Genomic DNA, 18,082 nt, shown 5'->3' with positions numbered 1-18,082 from the left:
GAAGAAGATGATCTGATTGAGGGAGCGTTGAGTCAGTGTGAGAAGTAGTAGTCGTCCATTTTTTTTTCTCTCTTGATGTTGTCTGGGCATCCCCTTTTATATGTTGTTCGACCCTTTATTGCAGATTCCAGCCTGCCATGAGGTGGCAGGTCTACCTTACGTGAACTCTTTGCCTTCTCCCTCTGATCTTCTGACACTTATAGGCCCTTATATCCCTCTTGTCTCTTTCTTGTATCTAGTGGTGGCTTAGTGGGTTGGGCCCAATTATGGGCTATGTGCATTTTATCCCTCCACAGAACCCTACAAATTTTTAGCACATTTGTAGGGTGGAAATTATAATACTTTTTAATTTTTTAAACCTAGAGAGCCTTTATGAGGGTTTCTAACCTGGGTAGGCATGTTGAAGGTGAATGTGTTTGCGTATACTCACCCATTCACCTCCTCCAAACTGTTGGGATGCGGATTGATCTCTAGCGTTAATGAGTATGCGTATACTATGAGCACAGAGCTCAAATGTAGCGGGAGATGTACTCGACTATGTACGATGTGTGCGTGGAGCTCAAATGTGGCGGGAGATGTAATCGACCACGTACATTGTGAGCACGGAGCTCGAATATGGCGGGAGATGTACTCTACCCCATATGGTGCGAGCTTGGATCTCGAATGTGGTAGGAGATGTACTCAACCCCATATGGTGTGAGCGCAGATCTCAGATTTCGTAGGAGATGTAATCGGTCACGTTCGATGCGATCGCAGAGCTTAAAATGGTGAGAGATGTACTCGAGCTCGTACGATGCAAGCGCAGATCTCGGATGTGGCAGGAGATGTACTCGACTGCGTACAATGCGAGCACGAAGCTCAGATATGGCTAGAGTGTACTCGACCGCATGCGATGTGAGCACGGAGCTCAAATCTGGCAGGAGATGTACTCGACCGCATGCAATGTGAGCACGGAGCTCAAATCTGGCAGGAGATGTACTCGACCGCATATGGTGTGAGCACAGAGCTCAGAGCGAGTCTAGGGACTTGAATTGTTTTGGACGCGAGGTGTTGGCAAGGGCTCAGGAAGTTCTGGCCCTGTCAAGTTGGGAGTCGGCGAGTCTAGAGACTTGCCCTTACTTTGCAGCAAGTTTAGGGACTCGAATTCGTGGCGAGTCTAAAGACTCGAATTCATGGCGAGTCTAGGGACTCGAATTTGCTGAGCGGGGGATCGGTGAGTCTAGAGACTAGGGACTCGACTTAGTGGCATGTATAGGGACTCGAATTCGTGTGACGCCCCCAAATTCTGCTTGGGATCGGACGGACATTTGAAGCGTCAAGACATGCAACACAAGGTTACCTGCCCTTGTTCATGACATATAAGATGCAATATTCTTAACATGTATATAGCATTATGCAATATTCGCAGCGGATAATTTTTTTTTCTTTAGCAATACTATGCACCAAACTGAAATATCCCAAATACTTAAAATATACTTCATACATAATGACGTACTAAACAACTAAGATCACAACAATAGTCCATATGGTTGTGATCAAAAGAGTGTTGGAGATTGAACTCCACAAGTACAAGTAATAATCTGAGGTAATTACTGTACTACCATCTACGTCGCACCGTCGCTTAGTCAACCATTTCCAGTTGGTCGATTCCCGATTCTCCTTCAGATCCTGTAGCAAAATCTACCATTTGGGGGGAATGATAGTTGAGACTACCACAATGAGATTTAATTACAAATCTCAGTAAGTTAACAGGAAATTTTCACACAGGTTAATAATGCATGCATGGCAGTAAAAGCATGAATGCATAATCAAATCATAAGTAATCATAGCATAACTTGACATACCACATAACATAACTGGCATAACTTAAACTGAAATTGAAGCTTGGCATGAACGTGACTTGAAACATAACATGGAGTTGAAACATACCATGAACGTAAACTTGGAACATAACATGGACTTGAAACATAACATGAACGTGAACATACATAATTTGAACATGAACTTGAAACATAACATGAGCCTGAGTATGACATAACATAAATGTGAACTTGGAACATAACGTAAACGTGAATATAACATAACATGAACTTGAAACATATTCTTGTCTCATGGGATTACCATGATTGCGTGAACGTAAACTTGAACATAACATAACGTGAAACATGACTTGAATGTGAAATGCATGAACTTGGAATCTTATTCAATAGACTTAATCATTAAAGTGACCATATGGGTGCTACACAGGTCCACTTGAGCCGTGTGTCCCTGCCGATTACTGCATCATATCACAGGTTTCTATATCAGCTGTGAGTGTGTTAATACGTACTCCACAGTTGTTGTGGCCCCACGTATTCTACGTGTCACAATTGTTGTGTCTCACGCAGTGTATGCTCCACAGTTGTTGTGGCCCCATACTTCATGCTCCACAGTTGTTGTGGCCCCGTGACTTATTTATTTGTGCCACACTTGCTATGGACACACATAACATAATGTGTGGCACCATCGGCATTAGTGCCTGGTGCGCTCCGGTGACCAGCTAATTAGGCCTCATTCGCAACCTGTTGACTGTACTTTGTCAACCTAGAAAATTTCACACCTATTTAGACACTCCAGCGTGAACAAATGAGTTCTACTAGGATATTACCCCATCCTAGCGCTTAGGGTCGTGATTGACATGAATAACTTAACTGGCATACATGACATTTCGTAACGTGACGTAACATGAACATGACATAAACGTGACATAAAAGACAAAAATCCTGACGTAGCGTAACGTGACATGAACGTAAGACGACAGACATGACATATTTTGAAACATAAATATAACATACAACATTTCATAACATGGCATACATGTAACAGACAACATTTCGTAACATAGCATACCATGTAACAGACAACATTTTTTAACATGGCGTAACATATGACAGTGAGTATTATGTGACATGAAATACATGTAACAGATGGCATACTTAACTTAACATGACATGCTTGCAATGTATAGCAATACGTGACAAAATATCTTATGTAACAAATGAATAATTCATGACAGAATAAATTTTGTGTAACAGATAAATATGTAATGACTTGACATGGCACATAAGATAACATGCATACATACACTTTAGTTCTCTTACTTATCACTCATACACATTAAACTGATAGTAAGTTAAAAGCTAACTTATCTCGATCTTCTGGCTTCGAGACAAAACTCAAGTGCGATCACGAGAAACTGAAAGTAGTGATTTCTAAAAATTAGAACTTAATCACTAACAATTAGGAGTATGAAAAAATATCAATTTAGAGTAAAATTACCATTTTACCCTCTATATGTGGGAAAATGATCATTTTACCCCTAACTTAAGGATTTTGCATCCTAACTCCAAAAATACCAAAATTTACATACCTGATGTAAATTTTGTCCTAAACTCAAATATTAATTCAGAAAAATAAATACAACCATTAAAACTCTATAGCACCGAAACTTACAAAGCTATTTCCTTTGATTTTGTTGTAATTCTTTCAAATCTCAAAACTCATGATTAAACCAAAAGTTTTCTTCTACTATACTCATAACATATTCCTAAGAATAATAATGTTTTGAATCATAAACAAAAGTCATCAAAATCACTAAAACCATACTTGAACTTTTTGGTTTCTCTTCTAAGTTCAAAACAGATTTTTGTTTCTAACTTGTTTTGATCAACCTCTTGATCCATGACTTATAAAGATGTGATCTTCAAACCAAAGCGTCACATGGTTTACAAAGGTGTCCTAAAATAGATCCAAGCTTCAAACTCAAGATCACATGGTTAAACATCACCCAAAATATAAATTTAGCCAAGAACATCATCACTTTGACCTAACTAAATATCTCAATGCATAAAATTTCATATCTTCGAAACTAACATCAAATATCTTCAAAATAACATTCTAACATGTATATAAGATGCTTAGGATCTTCCAATAAAAATATCAAAGCCATTAGAATAAGATTAAACCATAAAAGATTTAAACTTTCTCAAAACAGAAACTGTTTTCCTCTTCCAGTTTCTAAGTTTCTAGAGCTAAGAAAATATTTCATCAAAACTTTTAATCATGCAACAAATCCTCAACCAATAATCATATACACATGTTAACAGTACTCCATAAAACTTTCGGACTAAGATCTATTCATTAGCTTGGTCAAAAACTCCAAAATATAACACACTCTCCAGTTTATCGACCAGAATGACCTTTCTGGGGTCTAAATAACTTTTTACTGACCAAATGATATCCAAATGGAACGAATAAGGTATCAACATAAACTAAACTCAAAAATAAAGAACTTTCATGAAGGAAACGTTACGAGAAAATACTTACAAAAGCTTTGAAACGGGCATTCAAAAGAGGTACGAAAAACTGTCCAAGAGTGTCTTTTGTGTTCTATGAAGGAAAAGTGTAAATGAGAGTTGCTTTTCGTGGGAAGTGGACTGGAGAGCCTCTTACACAAGTTATGGAAAGTGATAGGACTGAAAGAAAGGTTGAGTGTTGGCCTTTTCTTCTCATAAAAATCAGTCCAAGATCTTTTCTCAAGGTGGAGTGTAAGAATGAAAGAGTGAGGTGGCCCTTTAGCTTTGTATTTCAAGAACCTTCTAGGCCCTTCTTGTAAAGATCTGACCAGCCAAGTGGGGGTACAAAACTTAGCCATGATGCAATCCTATGGTGACCAAATTCGTGGGCCTTAATGGGCCTAAACCGAATGGGCCTAAATTTTGGGGTTTAAAGAGTGTTTGGGTTGCTATCAAGCCCAAATCCAATATCACTTGGTCCAATCAATTTTTCAAGGCTAACAAGGTTGGATAATGATGTTCTAACACAAATTTGAAGGATTAATAGCATGTGGAAGTGATTTAATCAAGTGATTAAACACAATGCTAGAAATCGGATTAGAACAAGTTTAGAGGCCAACTTTAGGGTTTTGGAGAAACCGTTTAGGTTTCCGATTTCAACAATGCTTTTGGGCTTTCAATTGAATTCCCACCATTTAGGATTTCACTAGGATTGAAAACCTCTTTGGTCTAGCACAATTTGGTTGAGCAGATGAAACAAAGTTTTGCTTAAGCGGCATGATCTCATACCTTGATTCCTTCAAATCCAACAAATGTTCGTCATGGTGCCAAGTGTATAATATTATTTACTAAGTGTGGCTAAGATCTTGCCAAGTGTCCAAATAAAATTTCTCTAATCTAATTTAGACATTCCACAGTATGATTTTGAAACACTACAATTGGTGCACTTACCGAGGTTACTATTCATTCCGAAAAAGTGAATCATAAACTTCACACTAAAAATTCCTAAATATTCATATTAACCTACAGTGAAAATATTTTACCGAAATTCAACCTCGAAGTGCCCCTAAAAATAATTTTACAATTTTTAACAGACGTTTCGTCCGGAATTATGAAAATAGGCTATTGCGCCATAAAATCCTAAATAATCCACTGAGTCTAATGGCATAGACGATAATGCATTCTGACACTTCTAACCACCTCAAATAAATAAAACTTATATTTCTAGCACCATAGTGAGTGATAATACTAAGTATGTTGATAGACTAAAACCTATACGATTGGTCGATTCGTAAAAACTTATGGGGTTTTTACGATATTTCTAAAGTCAATAGAAATTTCACCAATGAATTTCTAGCGGGCTGTTACAATTCGTGCAAGTCTTGGGACTCAAATTTGCAGAGATGGGGGTCAGCGAATCTAGAGACTTGGCCTTACCCCGCAATGAGTCTAGGGACTCGAATTCATGGAGAGTCTAGGGACTCTAATTTGCTAAGCAGGGAGTCGGCGAGTCTAGGGACTTGGCCTTACCCCACAGAGAGTCTAGGGACTCGAATTCATGGCAAGTTTAGGGACTCGAATTTGCTGAGCGGGGGGTCGGTGAGTTTAGGGACTTGTCCTTACCCTGCAGTGAGTCTAGGGACTCGACTTCGTGGAGAGTCTAAGAACTCGACTTCGTGGTGAGTCTAGGGACTCGAATTAGCTTAGCGGTGGATTGGTGAGTCTAGGGACTTGGCCTTACCCCGTAGCTAGTCTAGAGACTCAAATTCGTGGCGAGTCTAGGGACTCGAATTTGCTGAGCGGGGGGTTAATGAGTCTAGGGACTTGAGACTCGACTTTGTGGCATGTCTAGGGACTCAAATTCGGGCGAGTCTAGGGACTCGAATTTGTAGAGATGGGGGTCGGCTAGTCTAGGTGTAACAGCCCGCTAGAAATTCATTGGTGGAATTTCTATTGACTTTAGGAATCTCATGAAAACCCCATAAGTTTTTACGAATCGACCAATCGCATAGGTTTTAGTCTGTCAACATAGTCAGTGTTATCACTCACTATGGTGCTAGTAATATGAGTTTAATTATTTGAGGTAGTTAGAAGTGTCAGAATGCGTTATGGTCTACGCCATTAGACTCAGAGGATTATTTAGGATTTTATGGCGCAATAACTTATTTTCATAATTCCGGACGAAACGTCTGTTGAAAATTGTGAAATTATTTTTAGGGGCACTTCAGGGTTGAATTTCGTTAAACGATTTTCACTATAAGTTAATATGAATATTTAGAAATTTTTAGTACTAAGTTTATTATGTATTTTTTTGGAGTGAATAGTAACCTCGATAAGCGCACCCATTGCAGTGTTTTCAAAATCACAGTGTGGAATGTCCAAATTAGGTTAGAGAAGTTTTATTTGGACACTTGGCAAGATTTTAGCCACACTTAGTGAATGGTATTAGACACTTGACACAAAGAAGAACCATTAGATAGATTTGTGAAGGAATCAAGGTGTGAGATCATGCCACCTAAGCAAAGTTGTGTTTCATCTGTTCAACCAAATTGTGCCAGACCAAAGAGGGTTTCAACCCTAGCAAAACCCTAAATGATTGGAATCCAATTGAAACCTCAAAAGCTTGGTTGAAACCAAAACCCTAAATGGTTTTCCCAAACCCTAAAGTTGGCCTCCAAACCCTTTTTAATCCGATTTCTAGCATTGTGTTTAATCACTTGATTAAATCACTTCCACATGCTATTAATTAATCAAATCCTTGTTATGACATCATTATTCAACCTTTTAAACCTTGGGAATTTGATTGGGCCAAGAAAAATTGATTTTGGGCTTGATAGCATCTCAAACCCTAACCAAACCCCCTTTAAACCCCAAATTGAAGCCCACTTGGTGGGGCCCACCAAGGCCCACGAAATTGGCCACCTTGGCAAAGCTTCTTGGAGAAGTTTCCTCCCCCACATGGCAGACCATCCACTGCCATTGGCTGCACCCAATAGTGCCTTGATGTGAAGGAGAAATTCACTCCATCAACCTCCATCTTTCACAGCTGCTGCAAGCAGTCTCTGCCCCTCTCTATTCTCCACTTTATGTCACATATCCACCTCCAATCAAGGGTCATTCAAGCCCATAACTTCTCCCTCCAGAAGTCTAAAGTCGTGCAAGACATACTTCTCTCCATTTTATCACTTCTTTCTCCCGTTCTTAGAGAGAAACCCAAAAGAGCTCTCTCGGGCAGATTTCTGGGACTTTTTGCGTGGCCATTTACGACCCTTTGTAAGTATTTTCGCACGATGATTCCTTCATATAAGTTGTTCGTCTTTGAGTCTAGTTTCCGTGGATATATTATTAGTCTCATTCCATTCTCATTTTGTCGGTCAAAAGTATTTGTAACCATGGAAAGGTCATTCTGGGCGTGAAACTGGAGAGTATGTTATGTTTTGGAAGTTTTGACCAAGCTAATGGACTTATCTTGGTCCGAAAATTTTATGGAGTGTTGTTAACATGTGTTTATGAATGTTCATTGAGGTCTTGTTGCATGAATAAAGCTTTTGATGATAGATTTGCTTAGAGTTAGAAACTTGAAAACTGGAAGTGGAAAAACAGTTTCTGTTTGGTGAAAGTTTGAATATTTCGTGGTTTAATCTTATTCCAAAGGCTTTGATATTTTTATATGAGGATCCTAAGCCTCTTATATACATGTTAGGATGTTATTTCGAAGGTATTTAGTATTATTTTTAATGATATGATTTTCTATGCAAGAGGATTTCGGTTAGGCCTAAACTTTGATGTTTTTGAGTTAGATCCATGTTTTATTAAATTTTAGCCATGTGATTTTAAGTTTGATGGTTGGATCTTCTTTAGGACACATTTTTAAACCATGTGATGTGTTAGTTTGAAGATCACATGTCTTTAAGCCATGGATCAAGAGATTGATCATAGTTAGTTGGGAAAATCAGTTTCTGTTTTGGACTAAGTTTAAAACCAAAAACTCCAAGTGTTGTTTTGTGTTTTTTGGTGAGTTTTGTTTGATGTTTTAAAGCATGTTTGATCTTAGGATAATGTTATGAATATGTTAGAAGTAAGATTTGATTTTTTGGAATTCTTGGAGATGTTTTTATTAAGGTCAAAACTTGTGATTTAAGGTTTACTTTTTGTTAAAAAGTTTGGGTCTTTTTACAAAAAGTTTGGTTTTGATAATTAGCTTTTTCTTAATGGATAGTTTTAAGGGTGTTTTTAAACTCAGGATAGGAAGATCTTTGTTACAAGATTTTGGTTTATTCATGAGTTTTGGAACTTGAAAGAATTGCAACCAAAATAAGACAAATGACCTATGTAGGTTTCGGCCATAGTGAGTTTTTCATAGTTGTGATTGGTTTTAAATTTTTCTGAGTTGAGATTTGAGTTTGGGACAAAATTTACATGAGGAATGTAAATTTTGGTAATTTTTTGGAATTAGGATATCAAATCCTTAAGTTAGGGGGTAAAATGGTCATTTGCCCACATGTAGAGGGTAAAATGGTAATTTTACTCTAAGTTGTCTCTTTTCACATTTCTAATTGTTAGTAATTAATTTCTAACTTTTAGAATAACCTTTTACAGTTCCTCGTGTTTCGCGCTTTATTCTAGTAGAACGCGACGATCGAGGTAAGTTAGTTTTTAACTTACTATCAGTTTAATGTGTATGAGTGATAAGTAAGGGAACTAAATTGATTGTATGCATGTTATCATATGTGCCATGCCAAGTCATTACATATTTATCTGTTACACAGAATTTATTCTGTCATGAATTATTCATCTGTTACAAAAGATATTCTGTCACGTATTCCTATACATTGCAAGCATGTCAGGTTAAGTTAAGTATGCCATCTGTTACATGTATTTCATGTCATGTAAGATTCACTGTCACATGTTACACCATGTTATGAAATGTTGTCTGTTATATGGTATGCCATGTTACGAAATGTTGCATGTTACATGTATGCCATGTTATGAAATGTATTCTGTTACATTTATGTCTTGAAGTATGTCATGTCTGTCATCTTATGTTCATGTCATGTTATGCTACGTCAGGACTTTTGTCTTTTATGTCACGATCATGTTACGTCACGTTACGAAATGTCATGTATGCCAGTTAAGTTATTCATGTCAATCACGACCCTAAGCGCTAGGATGGGGTAATATCCTAGTGGAACTCCTTTGTTCACGCTGGAGTGTCTAAATAGGTGTGAAATTCCCTGGGTTGACGAAGTACAGTCAACAGGTTGCGAATGGGGCCTAATTAGCTGGTCACCGGAGCGCGCCAGGCACTAACGCCGATGGTGCCACACATTACGTTACGTGTGTCCACAGCAAGTGTGGCACAAACAAATAAGTCATGGGGCCACAACAACTGTGGAGCATGAAGTATGGGGCCACAACAACTGTGGAGCATACACTACGTGAGACACAGCAATTGTGACACGTAGAATACGTGGGGCCACAACAACTGTGGAGTACGTATTAACGCACTCACAGCTGGTATAGAAACCTGTGATGTGATGCGGTAATCGGCAGGGACACACGGCTCAAGGGGACCTGTGTAGCACCCATATGGTCACTTTAATGATTAAGTCTATTGAATAAGATTTCAAGTTCATGTATTTCACGTTCAAGTCATGTTTCAAGTTCACGTTATGTTACGTTCAAGTTTACGTTCACGCAATCATGGTAATCCCATGAGATAAGAATATGTTTCAAGTTCATGTTATGTTATGTTCACATTTATGTTATGTTCCAAGTTCACATTTATGTTATGTCATGCTCAAGTTCATGTTCAAATTATGCATGTTCACGTTCAAGCTATGTTTCAAGTCACGTTCATGCTAAGCTTCAGTTTCAGTTTAAGTTATGTCAGTTATGTTATGTTGTATGTCAAGTTATGCTATGATTACTTATGATTTGATTATGCATTCATGCTTTTACTGCCATGCATGCATCATTAACCTGTGTGGAAGTTTTCCGTTAACTTGCTGAGATTTGTAATCAAATCTCACTATGGTAGTCCCAACTACCATTCCCCCCGAATGGTAGATTTTGTTATAGGATCTAAAGGAGAATCGGGAATCGACCAACTGGAAACGGCCGACTAAGCGACGGTGCTACGTAGATGGTATTTCAATAGTTACCTCAGATTACTACTTGTATTGGTGGAGTTCAATCTCCAGCACACTTATGATCACAACCTTATGGACTATTATTGTGATCTTAGTTGTTTAGTATGTCGTTAAGTATGGAGTATGTTTTAAGTATTTGGGATATTTTAGTTTGGTGCATAGTATTGCTAAAGAAAAAAATTATCCGCTGCGAATATTGCATAATGCTAGATGCATGTTAGGAATATTGCATCTTATATGTCATGAACGGGGGCAGGTAACCTTGTGTTGCATGTCTCGACACTTCAAATGTCCGTCCGATCCCAAGCGGAATTTGGGGGCGTCACACTAGGGACTTGGCCTTACCCCGCAGCGAGTCCAGGGTCTCGAATTCGTGCCGACTCTAAGGACTAGAATTTATGGCGACTCTAGGGACTCGACTCTGCTGAGCTGGGGGTCGGTGAGTTTAGGGACTCAAATTTGCTAAGCGAGGGTTCGGCGAGTCTAGGGACCTGGCCTTACCCCGAAGTGAGTCTAAGGACCCGAATTCGTTGTGAGTCTTGGGACTCGAACTTCCTGAACGGGGGGTCAGTGAGTTTAAGGACTTGGCCTTATACTGTAGTGAGTCTAGGGACTCGAATTTGCTGAGCGGGTGGTCGGCGAGTCTAAGGACTTGGCCTTACCCCTCAGCGAGTGTAGGGACTCGGCTTCATGGTGAGTATAGGGACTCAAATTCACTGTGCGGTGGGTGGGCTAGTCTAGGGACTTTGCCTTACCCTGCAGCAAGTCCAGGGACTCGAATTTATAGAATGGGGGGTTGGTGAGTCTAAGGACTTGGCCTTACGCTGCAGCGAGTCTAGGGTCTTGAATTCGTGGTAAGTCTTGGGACTCGAATTTGCTGAGCGGAGGGTTTGGCGAGTCTAGGGACCTGGCCTCACCCTATAGCAAGTCTAGGGACTCGAATTCGTTGAGTCTTGGGACTCGAATTTCCTGAGCGAGGGCTCGGTGAGTCTAGGGACTTGGCCTTACCCCACAACGTGTCTAGGGACTCGAATTTGCTGAGCGGGCTGTCGGTGAGTCTAGGGACTTGGCCTTACCCTGCATCGAGTGTAGTGACTTGGTTTCATGGCAAGTATAGGGACTAAAATTCACTATGTGGTGGGTCGACGATTCTAGGGATTTGGCCTTACCCCATAGCGAGTCTAGAGACTCGAATTTGTGGTGAGTCTAGGGACTCGAATTTGCTGAGCGGGGGTCAATGAGTCTAGGGACTTGAATTTGCAGAGATGGGGGTCGGTGAGTCTAGTTACTTGGCCTTACCTAGTAGTGAGTCTAGGGTTTCGAATTCGTGGCGAGTCTAGGGACTCGAATTCGTGGAGAGTCAAGGGACTCGACTTTGCTAAGTGGGGGGTCGGTGAGTCTAGGGACTTGTGCTTACCCTACAACGAGTTTAGGGACTCGAATTCGCTAAGCGGTGGGTCGATGAATCTAGGGGCTTGTCCTTACCCTGCAATGTGTCTTGGGACTCAACTTCTTGGCAAGTCTAGGGACTCGAATTTGCTGAGCAGGGGGTCAGTGAGTTTAGGGACTTGACCTTACCCCACGGCGAGTCTAGGGACTCGAATTCATGGTGAGTCTAGGGGCTCGACTTCATGGCAAGTCTAGGGACTCAAATTTGCTGAGCGGGGGGTCAGTGAGTCTAGGGACTCGAATTTGCTGAGCAGGGGGTGGTCGAGTCTAGGGACTTGGCCTTACCCCGCATCAAGTCTAGGGACTCAACTTCATTGAACTGAGGTGCTCGTCCATGTTGAATCGCTCTGTCGGAGGGCAGGGTCACATGGCCTGGGTTCTGCACCACAAGAAGCAATTTTGTTAGTTGAAACAAAATTCACTTAAGTTTTGAGAAATATAAACCGCTGGGAGGGACCCTAGGGAGAGCCCGCTGAGGGAGTTCGGGCAAGCCAGCTGAGAGAGCCCGCAAGGATAATCCAAGTCTTGCCCAACCACCATCGGTGACTGGTCCGAACTGAGCTTTGTTGAATCCGAGCTGTGAGGAGTCCATGCACATGTTGCTTCACCGAGCTACACTTTTCTTTTGTTTTGCCGCTTTTCCTTCTGTTTCCAATCATTTCCTTTGCGCCCAATCAAGTGACTGGGCTTGTACCAACGAAGACTGGGATTTGTGATAAAATAATTTTGTGAACCTAGCTGTATGGTTCATTCTTTTCTTTCTTGTATTTCATTTTTGCCATCTTTCCTTTTGCTTCCATTGTGGCCAGTCACGGGACTGGGTTTGTACCCCGCGAAAGCCGGCAAGTCCAATCTAAGGACTGACTTGTATTCCAACTGGCTCTTGTAGGTTGGTAGAGCCCAAGGGCTCTGCTCCCTAGTCAATGCATCGCAGGCAGCAACCTTGTACGAAACTCAACAAGTCATGGGACTTGCGTTCCGAATAGCCATTATCAGGGCAGAGCTCGTGGCTCTGGTCCATAGCTAGTACTTCATGGCCAATCTAGAGACTGGGCTTGTACCCCGCGAAGGTCGACAAGTCCAATCTAGAGACTGGCTTGTATTCCGACTGGCTGTTGTAGGTTGGTAGAACCCAAGGGCCCTGCTCCCTAGCCAATGCATCACAGGCAACAATCTTCCGCAAGGCTTGACAAGTCATTGGAACTTGCATTCCGAATAGCTATTATCAAGGCAGAGGTCATCGCTCTAGTCCTCAGCTAATACTTCGTGGCTAATCTAGAAACTGGGCTTGTACACCGCGAAGGCCGGCAAGTCCAACCTAGGGACTGGCTTGTATTTCGACTGGCTCTTGTAGGTTGGTAGTGCCCGAGGGCCTTGCTCCCAAGCCAATGCATCGCAGGTAGCAAGCTTGCACGAAACTCGACAAGTCATTGGGACTTGCATTCTGAATAGCCATTATCAGGGTAGAGCTCATGGCTCTAGTCCTTAGCTAATACTTTATGGCCAATCTAGAGATTGAGCTTGTATCTGAAAGGTCTAGCAGTTTTTGACCTTTTGCTTATGGTGATTTGTTCTAATGGAGCCATATTGGGATGCATGAGCAATGCCCTGATGGCCTATATTGCTGATGTTTTCCATTTCGAACCACACAAAAAATAAATTTCTTAGTTGAAATAGAATTCACATGAATTTTGAGAGCGACAAATCAGGAGTTCTTGTTAGTTGGGGGCAGTTCGTGCTTGCCTATGCAACAGTAGAGCATAACAGCGCAGCAGAGCAGATATGAGCAGTAGAACAGAACGGAGCAGCGCAACAATAGAGCAACATAGTGCAACAGAGCAAATCAAAGTAGAGCAGAGCAGAGTAGTACAACAGCAGAGTAGCGCAACGTAATAAAGTAGAGTAGCAGAGCGGAGAAGAGCACAACAGCACAGCGCAATAGAGCAGAGCGCTGCCCGAGCCCAACTAATGGCGTCGGAGTCTCATGCAAGTTGTGCAATTTTATCAACTACATATGTGCGACTGGTCTGGTCTGAGCCCATGCATGCTCATCGGCTATTCCCATGTGCCGACCATGGCGAGTGGTCCGTGCGTGCTGCCTGAGCGATGAGAGCCTGGTCCGTCGGTACCATGCCAAGTAGAGGACGTGACTGGTCTTGGGTCACTCCCGAGCAGAGCAAGTCACTCCCAAGCAATGGAGAGCAACTATTTCTCTTGCAAATGAAGTGTATGCTCCCACGCGATGATCTCCGAACAATAGTTTCCCATGAGGGTGAGTTTGACTTTCAAGTAGCTGTTTTTGAGTTCCTGAATTCCATGTAGGTGGTGCCAGAGCTAGAGACCGAGCTTGATTTGGGAATAGGTGGACACCGAGCTTGGACACAGTGCCACTGTAGAACTCCCTTGTACATAGCGGGGTAGACAACGGCCCCTATTGGCGATTCAAGTAGTGGATAAGGTAGAGAGTGTCGTCAGTTCATGTAGTGACCGTCGACGAGACAGCCGTGCTCGTGGCTGGAGGCCACAAATTTCTTATTGCGTGCATAGCACCGTGTGCTGGGTGCGCTGCGAATAGCCATCGCGAGCCAGCCATGGGCGTTGGAGATAGCTACGACGAGGTTAGACGTTGTCGACGGACCACAAGGACCTCCACCGGTATCTCTTCCATCCGCAACATGGCTGGCCCGTGCCTTGGTTTTTGGCATTACGAGAGTAATGGAGTACTGCTAAATATTAATTTGAGTATTAATGTTGCACATAATGATGTATCACATTTCAAGTGTCTTCTTCTCATTAATATGACACATACTTAAAGAGTGTCACGCTAAGTGTTATTGGAATGATAAAAATTAAGATTAGGGCTTGTTTGGAAATATATCTCGTCTAAAAATTTTCAACTCATCTCATCACATCTATTTTCCAAACATAATTCAAATAAAAAATCTTCAAACTAGTCATTACAACTTTTTCAAACTAATCATTATAACTTTTCCCAAACTTTTAAAGAAAAAATAAAACACAATTCAACTTTTTCAAATCTCCAAACAAAAATAATGTTATAAAACTATATTCTAACAATATTTTAATTTCACAATATTTTTTATTCAACTTTTTCTCTCTAATTTTTCCAATACGCAAAAAATACTCAACTCAAACTATTTCACTACTATTTACAAACTATGTTACAACTATTCATAAAATTCGCATCTCATCTCACTTTCCAAACGAGCCTTAAAAAGAATATTTCTCGAATTTATTAAAACATTTAAGTCTTAAAATAGTATGAGATTGAATTCGACTAATGTTGACTGATTATTAAGAAGTCTACATGGTTGTGTTGATCACAAGATGAGCTACATCAGGTCTTTATAAACACGGGCTTTAAATATTGAAGCCAACAAAGCTACACTACAAGAAAATAGGCATTTTCCAGTGATTTTTAGATCGATGCAAAAAAAAAAAAAATCGCCGCAAATAGATTTCAAATTCACCACTTAATTCCAACACGAATTTGGAAAATGTTGAGGAAGAATTCACTGTTAAATTTTTTGCTGCAATTTTTTACACCTTTTGCAGCGATTTTTTCTGCCACAAGAAACTATTGTAACTTTATTTCCGTCGAATAGAGAAATCGCCACAATATATAATTTTTGCAGCGAAAAGTGTCACCGCAATAGGTATTTTGCGGCCAATTAATGTTTATTAGCGGTGATATGTGATGCGCCGGAAATAGCCTTTTACAAATTTTTCCTAGCACTATACAAGACTTTTTGCGGCGAATTTTTGCCACTGCAAATGAGCATTACCAACAATTTTTTATTTGCTGAAAATGAGATTCACATATTTGCGTCAACTTTTTGAGTTAATGCGGCGATATTTGCATCACCGTAAAAAGCTAATAAAATTAATTCATCCGCGCGTTTTTCCTTAGTCATTTCCCTCCCATCTCCCCCCACGTCCCCCCTCTCTCTCCCCAATCCCTCTTCTCCCTCAAGCCTCCGCCACGCACAACCCAAGCCACCCGCACAACCCATCGCCAATGACACCACCACCTCACCTCGACGACCACCCCCTCCTTCTCCCCCAACCCTTCGCCGATATCTTTCATTTCCCCCCCGAATCTGGCCTCAACCTCTCTCTCTCTTAGACTTCTCTATCTCGCCGCCGCTAGGTGCGCCGTTCGCCACCACTCACACCTCGACGCCATTGTCAGTCCTCCGTAGTCGCCCCCTTCTCCTCCACGCCTAGCTTAACAACCTGAGGCCCTCCCTCTCTCCCTTGCTTTGTTCGCAACCCACGGCCCCCACGCGGTTTGCTACTCTGCTACTCCCTTGTGAGTTTCGACTATTCTTTTCTTCTGCTTTTTCTTCATATTTTGCTAGAATATATATGTATATATATCTGTAATTTTCCCCTTGCTCTCATGATTACCCATTTGTTACATTTTCAAGGCTCAAATCTATGTTCATTGATTTTGGATTACTATCTTGTAACGGAAGCCCTAACTTATTAGACACTCAATCTGTTTATGCACTGTTGGTGTTTCCCTATGTATGAAGAACACTTTTTTTGAAATTTCCTATGTAATCTATTAATAAGAACACTATAATTTGGCTGTCTTACCCCCTGCCTTGTGGTAAAAAATGTGGCTATTCTAATGTTATTGTAAGGCTTATATATTATATGGATTCATTCATGCTGATCTTGCCTTGAAACGATTTCTTTGTAATTCACATCCCCTAATAATTACTGCTATCAATTTCCTCAATAGTCTTGCAGTTATAATTTTTTTAAACTCTTGTTTCTAAGAACTTGGTTGATAGATTGACGGATGCACCACATGTTTTCTCAAGGCATGGCCAAGTTCTCATTTATTGTTCATAGTATTATTGTTTCTACCAATAAAAAAATAGTATGTTTTTTATGCATTGGTACTTTTTTTATGTGGAGTAATCATCTCCATTGTTTATATTTGAGTACTCTTGAAACTATGGAAGAAAGATGTATGGCTACTTGAAATTTTCCTTCTATAAAATTTTAAGTATGTAGATAGTACGCTTTTTTTTTTAAAGAGGGAAAGTGACATGTCCAATAGTGACCTCCTCCCAAATTTATTAATAATGCCCTCACTTATGGCGGAGGAATACCTTGGTAACAAGAAAAGGACCATGGAAAGACCCATCAGGCCTGCAACCCAAAAAACAAATCTATGACAAACTTATGTATTGATTGATAAAACAAAACCACAAAAACCATAATAAACTAAACTCTTAGAGATGGAAGGCCTAAGAAATCCAAACGGAGCAAGCCACGAAGAGTCTGCGGCAATTCACAATTATTAGAAAAAGCCAAGTCGGGGCCTAAAGCACCTTCCTTGGCTAACTAATCTGCCACCATATTACCCTCATGTAACACATGTTGAAACCAACAATGAAGATTACGAGTTAAACCAACAAGATCTTCCCAAAAATCCTCTAGGTACCACACACCACAATGCCCTCTCAACCACCACGATAACACCACCATCGAGTCCATTTCTATTATCACATTAGAAATATGTAAAGCCTTGCAAAATTTCAACTCTTGAAGAAGCGCCAAAAGTTCCGCTTTGTTGTTGGAGCCAAAACCAATAGGAGAGGCATAAGCCTTGACAAGACAACTTGAATCACTTCGAATAACCCCACCAATGCCACAAGATCTAGGATTTTCGAGACGACTATCATCCGTGTTCAATTTGTACCATCCCGAAGGTGGCTTAATCCACTTAACCAATTTGCAACAAGGAGCTTTTGGCACAATCGGTTTAATCCGCAAGGCCTTTAATATCTTACCATCTCGAAAAGACAAACACATAGGATTCTTCACCACATGACAAAGGAAATGAAGCCACACACAAATAGAATGAACAACAACTTCATAAGATTCCCGAATACCTTCCATTCTAGCAAGGCATCTTCTCCTCCACAACTGCCAAGTAACAATGATGTGAATGATACCAACTATAAAACCCACCTGAGAAGAGGAGCTAGCACGCCTAAAGCAAATTCCAGAATTTTGCTTCCAAGATCTGCCAAGAGGAATACCAAACAGAGTGCCAAAAAAGGACCATACTTTATGAGGAAAATCACCCTCAAATAATACATGGTT

The sequence above is a fragment of the Juglans regia genome, chromosome 2 (genome assembly GCF_001411555.2).
Source record: "Juglans regia cultivar Chandler chromosome 2, Walnut 2.0, whole genome shotgun sequence".
Classification (NCBI taxonomy): Eukaryota; Viridiplantae; Streptophyta; class Magnoliopsida; order Fagales; family Juglandaceae; genus Juglans; species Juglans regia.
Note: the sequence above shows the minus strand (reverse complement) of the source record.